This window comes from Oratosquilla oratoria, chromosome 20 (genome assembly GCF_046742065.1).
Source record: "Oratosquilla oratoria isolate Oo_2021 chromosome 20, ASM4674206v1, whole genome shotgun sequence".
Taxonomy (NCBI): Eukaryota; Metazoa; Arthropoda; class Malacostraca; order Stomatopoda; family Squillidae; genus Oratosquilla; species Oratosquilla oratoria.
Window position 1 is genome coordinate 284,951 of NC_134796.1, and position 10,000 is coordinate 294,950.

A 10,000-nucleotide genomic window follows, 5' to 3' on the forward strand; every position below is an offset into this window, starting at 1 on the left:
TTGCTCATCACTGATGTAGCTGAAGAAAGGTGAGGTGATAAATCCGATCCCAGCATAGATATCCTCTTCTCTGCTTCAACATAGAACAAATGACGTGTACCTCCAAGTGGCGGTCCTACATGACAACCTTTAGAGATTCGTTGTCTCCCTGCTGCCTGTCCTGAAATCCCATCAGCACTCTCACCTGCAATTGGAGGTGCAGACTCGAGAGGCTGACGCTTGACCTCCAGACTAGGCCTAAGATATCTACCAACTTTGTCTGCATTTCCTCCGCCTTTTTATATAGATAAAGTTGACAACAGACGACAGTGCCCCTCCTACTTATACAAGCAAGTGACATAGACACCGGCTCACGCTAATACAACACTGGCAGTAGTTCAACAGAAGTATCTGTAGGAGGGCACGAGGATCGTTGCCAGCGGCTGTGGGGCTGTGGATTTCCAATCCATAAAACTCTAGGCAACACATATTGATAATACGGTATTTCTTATATATCAAGTGGTGACATTTTTTTTTTTTTATTGTCACAGGCTTTATTTACAACAATGACAATTTTGTCATTTCAAGTTCTGTATCTCATGGAGATGTCATAACTTTCATGTGGCTGGAGAAGGTTCTGACATCCAAAATAATTCTGATTTTGTTTTCTCTTAATATGTCAAAAATTCTTTTACAAAACTGCTTTTGCTATCATGTTTATATGGACACATGAAATTAGCTTCCGTTTTGTCCCACAAAAGTTTTAACAATGAGCTGGACTTGGTTGAAGATCGAAAGGCAATTCTGTTTCATCCAACCGGGTCACCATTCAACATTGAAGCAGAGTTAGCCTGAGCCTACAGATTGTCTGAAAGACAATATCATTGTTCTGAATGATCGGCCTATACGGAAACCGCTGACGAATCCTCCAGAGTCTCAGGTCTCCTGCAAGAAGGGTCTGGCAAAAGAGTGACTTCACAATTAAGAAAAAGAATCGTCTAACAACTATAAGAACTAAACACTTCGGAGGATCAAGACAGGGTAATTTTATGAAGATATGAGAACTGTGTAATCCAACAAATTAACAACTGCGGACGATAGACAGTAACAAAAAAAATGTAACAACAGTAATGAGTAGGTGTTATGTAATAATATGTAATAGCCTTTATTATATATTGTGAAACAATGAGCAAAGACAAATAAACTGATGCCTTGGATGCTAGTCGTCTTGACTTCCACCTTATTTTGTGGCAGGTGTGGTCTCCAAACAGAATGAGAAATGAGGACGGAACAAGATATGGGCAATCATAGGAAGGAGGAATTGATGTGTTGTAATGTCAGTTTTAGAACTAGGCGAAAATGTTGACGCTTAGAGAGATAAGATGATTGAGCCAATTTTTTGAGAAAAAAGTGATATTCAGGAATGTGACAACTATGGAGGAATTAAAATGATGTTACATGGATAATAGGGGGGAAAATAATCTAAAGAAAGCTGAGGGGAGAAACAACAGTAGGGGGAAGATCCGCATGGATTTATACTGGAAAAATGAACAACATATGCAGTTTTTGTTCTATACCTATCAGAAAAGTATAGGGGAAAACTATAGGAATTATATATGGCTTTAAGAGATTTAAAAAAAAAAAAAAACATACGGAAAAGTTCCGAGGCAGGAGATGTGGAGATGCATGGGATGTAGCGGGTGTCGAATATGGAACAAAGAAGGGAGGGTTAGTGAGTCCTTGTTTTAATGGCTACGTCAGAACTATAGACTATGGAGCACCTAGGACAAACCACCCACTTGCGCGTGAACTGTTTTTGTGGGAGGGAAAGAGAAGTCTGCAGGAAAATGAAATGATGGTCGTGTATAAAAGGGGGTTATTACCACTGAGCACTTTACTGGATATTTATTCGGACTTGTATCGTGTCTCAGGTGGCATGTGGCGGGACACTTGGTAACCTTGACATAGCATTAGATCGCCTCAGAGCAAGCTCTACCTTTGACGTCGGATGAAGACACTTAGTCCTTGTAGCCCACCTCATCTGCTTCTCCCCTGTAGGCCCCCTGCTGTAAAGCAGCTCTAACCTGCCCCCTCCCCCACACACACTCACTCACACACTTTCTCAGACACACTCAACCTTATTTATCCCTTCCCACCTATCCAATTTCCCACCTCGTATAAGTAACTTCCCTCCTATACAATGAATACTGCTTCTATACAGGAAAATTATAAGACAGTCCCTAAATCGGCTGGAGCCGCTGGGACTCAACTATGGAAAAAAAGCATGTAAATCAGTTCCGTTTTACCTTACAAATAAAGAATACGAACTCACCAACACTCTTCTTCTCACTGCAGTCTATACCGGCTACATTACAATTTATAAACCTGTATAAAACAGCTTCGGTTCATCTTTGCATTTATCTGTTACGCTTCTTTCAAAATTACTTTCTCCCTGCGAATTCTTGTATAGTCATTTCTAACTTATTTTGTAATTTATTTTTTTAATTATTGCTTCTTCTTCTCATCCATTTTCACCAAGCTACTTCCCTAGCCTTTTTGCAATCTCACACCTTTATTTCTTCTTCTTCTTTTTAAACAGGTCCTGTTTCTGATTTTCCTTCCATTAGTATTTGGCACATGCTTGTTCACTCCCATTTCTTCCTCATTTTCATGATATTGATGAATTCCTCCCAGTTTGCTTCTTCAAAGAATTTTTTCAACCCAAAGTAAAATTTTCCAAAATTGAGTATTCTTTGCCTGTGTAATTCACTCCTTGGCTCTATTTCCTTATCCTCCAGCTGAAATTCAATTGTTACATGTCACTTTTTCCTATGAGGCAAAGATAGTTCAAGAAGCTGATGATGTCTGGCTCTTTGATTAGTAGGATATTTAATATTGTGGAAATGTCATCTCTTTTAGGTCACTTCCCTTAGCCACTGGGTCACTGTGTTCTCCATTGCTATACTTAACAGGGTATTTCCCCCAGAGATCTGCTTTGCACTTGCTTCCCATTCCTCCCAGTTGATCTCACTGCAATTGCAATTAAAATCTCCAATTTATTTCTCATACATATTCCCTCACCCCCATCCCCCACCCATTCCCCTCATACATCACAGCATCATCCATACACAACCATTCTCCATTCACCCCTGTCTTCTGTCCTCTCCCGTCCTTCCTCAACAGACATTTCCCTCTCTCCCAATGCCCCTTTTACCCCATCCATCCATCTCATCCTTGGTCGACGCCTCATATTCACTCCTTCCACCTCTGCTTTCCACACCTCTTTTACTAATCTTTCTTCACCCATTCTTTCCATGTGTCCAAACCATCCCAATACTCTTTTATCAACCCTATCTCCCAACTCCCTTTCCACCCCTGTTCTCCTCCTCACCTCCTCATTTCTTTTCTCACTCTATCCATCCTAGTAAACCCTACCATACTTCTCAGGCACCTCATCTCAAACACATTCAAACCCCTTCTCTCTTCCTCTCTTACGTTCCATGTTTATTCCCCGTACAATCACTCCATACAATCTCCTTTAGCATTCATTACCAAATGTCTATTTCTCATTACACTTTTTAATCCCCCAAGGCATTTACTCGCTTCTCTCAATCTACATTCTACCTCCTCCCCCACTCCTCCCTTTCCCGCCTCATTCGCACTCAAGTATCTAAAACTATCCACTTCCTCCAGTCTCTCAATATAAAAAGAGAGAGAAAGAGAGAGAAAGAGAGAGAGAGAGAGAGAGAGAGATTTAGGTTAGAAGCCTTTGACAGCTTCAGGGAAATTAATAAAAGACACGGAGAAGTAGATGTGTTTGTCATCGTGAATGTCCCGGACCCTCCCCCACACGTCAACTGTTGCCTCCGTTATATTACAAGGTTTCGTTTTTGTGGGCCACACAAGGCAAAATTGCCCCGCTCTTTTGAACAATGAAGAATACGTTGACGAAGAAATTAGATATGTTTTTCAACATTAGGTATAATTTAGAATACCCTAAACAATTCCTGGATATTCTCCAAGCTTTAGCAAAGAAAGATTTCATAACCCACAGAAAAAAACTCTATTGGCATATTCAAACATACTGAAATATATAATCTTCCTGTTGACTGGACCAACGCCCAATCCATTTATTTTAGTGATAATATGGTGGTAAGAAACTTAATAGAATGAAGTTTCATCCACACTCTCAGGATCATAATATAAATCTGCATCATGGTTTACATAAATTGTATAAGTCTATATGTCAACAAATATCTAAATGATTAAGAATGTAATACCTAAATCTTAAGTGGCCTCTTGTGACCTCAAGGTGTCGCACCAGTCTCCATGAGGTCAAGCCTTATGTTTAGGTTTGTATTCAACGTCATTCCAAGGGGCCCCAAAGCAGGGCCGGCGTCTCATCTTATTTCCTTCCCTCATTCCTCTGTGTATGCATCTATATACTTATAAAACTCTGATAATCTTGTTTGTTATCTTGCTTGCTTGAAACCGTCACCCAGCCAATCAGAAGAAGAGATATGACGTCAGGACTGAGGACCAGCCAATCAGTAGAAGAGATATGACGTCACGACTGAGGACCAGCCAAGCAGAAGAAGAGATCAGAAGAAGAGATATGACGTCACGACTGAGGACCAGCCAAGCAGAAGAAAAGATCAGAAGAAGAGATATGACGTCACGACTGAGGACCAGCCAATCAGAAGAAGAGACATGGCGTCACGACATCATATGATACGTAGTGTTCCAAGCAACGACGACATGACGTCACAACCTTCTTCATTTCACTTCTTATAACAACGTATCATTTAACATTTTATTGGACCCAACATACCTATATATATCTATCTATATATACTTATAAATTTTTCATATTCAGTATTTAAAAGTGTAGCCAACTTCTGAGTTAGCATCTATGAGGCATAATGGGTTTATCAAAATATTACGAACCCTATAAATCATATGATGCGTAGTGTTCCAAGCAACGACGACGTGACGTCACAATCTTCTGCGTTTCACTTCATATAAGTAATCAAGTCACTGCCTTCGTCTACTGAATAGAACATTGTCTTAATAAAGATTTTATTGACCATTTTATTAACAACGTATAATTTAACATTTTATTTGACCCAACGGGTCACGGGTGGTCTAGTATATATACATTTTTATATATATAAATGTATATATATATATATATATATATATATATACATATATATATTGTTATAGCCAACCGTGAATCAAACCACTTTCAAATCGCCCGCCTACTACTCACAGCTTGGAACATGACTCGTGGCCAGCATACGTTGTGACAACGTTCAGATTCGATCCTTGCCATAAAACAATTGGCCCCGCCTTCCTCGGGTATAAAAAGAGCCTCCCCGACTGTCCACCCCCACTCTCACACAACCCCCTAGGTTTCGCCCATTTCTCACTGTCCATTGGTGCCTTGCTGTTCTGTTCGCAAGTATAGTATTAATCATTCTTGGACTTGTATATCTTTATTTTGTGTTCTTTTTCCTATGTATTGAACTTTTGTTATTTCTATTGTATGTGTTCTTTATTAGGAAAGTGTATTTATGTTATTCCTCAGAATACTGTGAGTGTATGTTCGTAAACATTAATCAGTAAAACTTTATATTTTTCTTTGTGTAAATATAGTTAATTAAGTTTCGTGCAGACGTCTATCTTACCCCAACTGTAATCCTTATAATTCTTACTTACATTCAGTCTCAAATAGAGCTTTTCCTCGGAACGTATTTTTATCCACCTAAATTACCTATGCGTTCCACGTTATTGTTGTGGGCTTGCTTCCCAACTGGAACTCGACTTACCCCTAGATTCGACTAAAGTTCCACTCATTACGTTAACTCAGGCCAAACCAAGCAAGCAACCCATGACTATATATATGTACATATATATATATATGTATATAAATATATATATATATATATATATATATATATATATTGTATTATAAAGTGGAGACAGATGAGTGGAAGGTGGCAAGGGGACGCAGGACGATGCAGGAGTGAATATTCTCTTACGTTTCGACGGATGTCTTCCTCAAGCGGCCCATACACGATCAATTATATTGCTCAATTTCATTGTCAATACTTTGAATTGACAATTAAATTGACCGTGTATGGGCGATATATCGCCCATACACGGTCAATTCAGAATATTGACAATGAAATTGCGCAATATAATTGATCGTGTATGGGCCACTTTAGAGAGACTACAGACTATCAGATTTTGTGGACATTATATACCCCCGTTCTGGCTCATCTTGCCGGCCGTCTGGGAATGGAGCCCGCTGATTGGCTATCGTTCCCCATCCCTTACGAGCTAGCGCAGCTAAGGTCCTCGCTGCGGGTCGCGCCAGGCTAACATGTCCTTCTCGGTGATTGGTGACTGGGCTCGCCGTGATGTGTGCGGCTTCTATGGTTTTCCTTAATCTCTTTCCCAGTCCTTGGTGGAGAACCTCGACGTTATTCCAGATGGGGAGATGTCCGTGTGTATCTCCTTGGTGGTACACGTAGATACACACGGACATCTCCCCAACTGGAATAACGTCGAGGTTCTCCACCAAGGACTGGGAATGAGATTAAGGAAAACCATAGAAGCTGCACACATCACGACGAGCCCAGTCACCAATCACCGAGAAGGACATGTTAGTCTGGCGCGACCAGCAGCGAGAATAACCGTAGCTGCGCTAGCTCGCAAGGGATGGGGAACGATTAGCCAATCAGCGGGCTCCATTCCCAGACGGCCGGCAAGATGAGCCAGAACGGGGTATATAATGTCCACAAAATCTGATAGTCGAAACGTAAGAGAATATTCACTCCTGCATCATCCTGCGTCCCCTTGCCACCTTCCACTCATATGTATATATATATATATATATATATATATATATATATATATATATATGTGTGTGTGTGTGTGTGTATTTACCTAGTTGTATTTTACGGGAAGGGGAGCTATGCTCGTGGGGTCCCGTCTTCATATCTCATTTTATCTAAACTATTTTTAAATTCATGTATTGTTTTTGCACACACCACTTTCTCATCTAACTTGTTCCAACTGTCTATTGCTCTGTGAGGAAAGCTGTTCTTTTTAAAATCTCTTCTATAGCTGTCTTTTTTTATTTTCTTTCCGTGTCCTCTTGTATTTCTGTCATCCCATTTTATCAGATTCTCTCTATCAGTAATTTCTATGCCTTTCATGATTCTGTAAATAGCTATCAAATCTCCTCTCTCTCTTCTTTGCTCTAGTGTCTGTAGTTTAAGTTTTTGTAGTCTCTCTTCATATGATAGTTTTGAGAGTGTTGGTGCCAGTTTTGTAATTGCTCTTTGTATCCTTTCAAGTTTTTTTATACATTTTTTTGTACTTGGTGACCATATCGTTGCTGCATATTCCAATCTTGGTCTTATCAGGGTGATTAGGATTTTCCTCACCATTTCTTCATCCAGGTATGTAAATGCCACTTTGATTGTTCTTATTAAATTATAAGTTTCTCCAAAAATCTTATTTATATGTTTCTCAGGTGACATATTATTCATAACAATGACTCCCAGGTCCTTCTCATTTTCTACTTTTTTTATTCCTTCTTCTCCCAAATTATATGATCCTGCTATTCTGTTTTTGCTTTTTCCAAATTCCATTATACTACACTTTTTTGTATTGAACTCCATCTCCCACTTCCTACTCCATTCTTGTACTTTATTTAGATCCCTCTGTAGTGATTCACAATCTTCTTCAGTTTTCACTCTTTTCAGTAGTTTTGCATCATCTGCAAAGAAGCTCATATAGCTTTCAATTCCTTCATCCATATCATTAATATATATAGCAAACATTATTGGGGCCAGAACTGTTCCCTGCGGGACACCGCTTATTACTTCATTCCATTTTGAGTGCTGATCTCTTATCACTACTCTCATTTTTCTTTCTTGCAAAAAGTCTTCCATCCAATTTAGCAATTTACCTTGTATTCCTCCTTCATATTCTAATTTCTTAAGCAACTTCTTATGTGGTACTTTGTCAAAAGCTTTTTTTAGGTCTAGAAATGCACAATCAGCCCATCCATCTCTTTCTTGTATTATATCTATTAGCCTTGAATAGAAACATATTAAATTGGTGACGCATGACCGTCCTTGTCTGAATCCAAATTGCCTTGGATTTAGTACGTTGTTTTTTTCCAAGTATTTTACCCATCTACTTTTGATAATTCTTTCACAAATTTTTGCTATTGTACTTGTTAGAGAGACTGGTCTATAATTGGTAGGTTCTTCTTTATTTCCTCCTTTATATATAGGTACTATATTTGCTTTTTTCCAATCTTCTGGAACTTTTCCTTCTTTTAAGGAACTGCTTATTATGCTATGTATTTTGTCTGCCAGTTCATTCCTGCATTCTTTCAGAATCCAGTTTGCTATTTCATCTGGCCCATGCGATTTTCTGACATCAAAATTACCCAAGTGTGTCAATATTTCATTCTTTGTTACTTCTATTTCTTCCATAGGGGGGACTTTTTCTTTCCACTCAATCTCTTCAGGTTGTATATTTTCCCTTGTAAACACTGATTTAAAATGTTTGTTCATAATTTCTGCCATTTCCATTTCCTCAGTGTATTCAACTCCTCCTTGTCTCAATTTCTCCAAGTCTTGTTTGTTTTTCAGTTTATTGTTTACAAATCTGTAGAATAGTTTTGGTTGATCTTTACACTTTTCTATAACATCTTTTTCATATTTTCTTTTTTTCTCTCTGCACTTTTGTACATATTCATTTCTATAACCAGTATATATTTTCCATTTTTCAGGTCTTCTGTCTTTTTTCCATCTGGTCCAGGCTTTGTCTCTTTTGTCTTTTAACTCCCTACAACTTTTGTTGTACCAGCATTTTACATATTCTTTTTCTTGTTTTTGTCTTGGGACATACTTTTCCACTCCTTTTTTGTAAATTTTTGTCAAAATATTCCATTTCTCTTCCACTGATGTTTCTTCTTTGTATATTTCTTCCCAGTTTTCTTGTTGGAAGAATTCTCTTATTTTATCAAAGTTTGTTTTTTCATACATCATTCTTCCTTTTCTATATTGTTCATTTCTTTTCATATATTTTTCTTCATTAAGTTCCAGTTCAATCAATATGTGGTCACTTTTACCTATTGGTGTTTTATATTCAATCTTGTCCACTATTCTAGGTTCAGATGTAATTATTAAGTCTAGCCTCGATGGTTCTTCTTCATTTCTATACCTAGTGTTCTCTTGTATCCATTGTGTCATTGAATGGTCAGTAATCATCTCAAGTAGAGCATTTCCCCATGAGTCATCACCACTCTTTGCTGTCATTTCTTCCCAGCAGATTTCTTTGCAATTAAAGTCGCCCATCATAACTATTCTTCCTCCGTCTTCCATTATTTTAGTTAATGCTATCTTTGTGTCCTCTAACATACTTTTATATTCACTCTCCCCCCATGAGGCTGTTTTCGGAGGCACATAATTGATCACAAATTTTCTGCTCTTCTTATCTCTGTCTTCCACTTCTATCATAATCATCTCTACTGTATTCTTTCCATATATGACACCTTTCACGTTTATATCCTTCTTAGTCAGGAACATAACTCCACCCCCTTGCTTTTTCTCTCTGTTTCTAATCCAATAATTGTATGCATCATGTCCTACACTGTTGGGTGGTAGTGGGCCTTTTAATTTTGTTTCTACAATTCCCATTATGTCCGGTTCTTTTTCTTTCAAATAATCATTCAGCTCATTCAATCCTGTTATTAATCCATCTATATTTGTGTAAGACACTCTTAGTTTTCTGCCACTTCCATTGTGTTCTCTGTTTCCCTTATGTTTTTCTTTTGTATGTCGAACTTCCTTAGTTTCATGTTCACTACTCTCCAATAGAATCTCTCTTTCTCTGACTCCGTTCTGTTCTCGTTTTTTGTCTTAGCTTCCAGTCTTTTCTGCTTTTCTTCCTCTCTTTCCTCTTTATTCATTTCTCTTTTTATCCATATCTT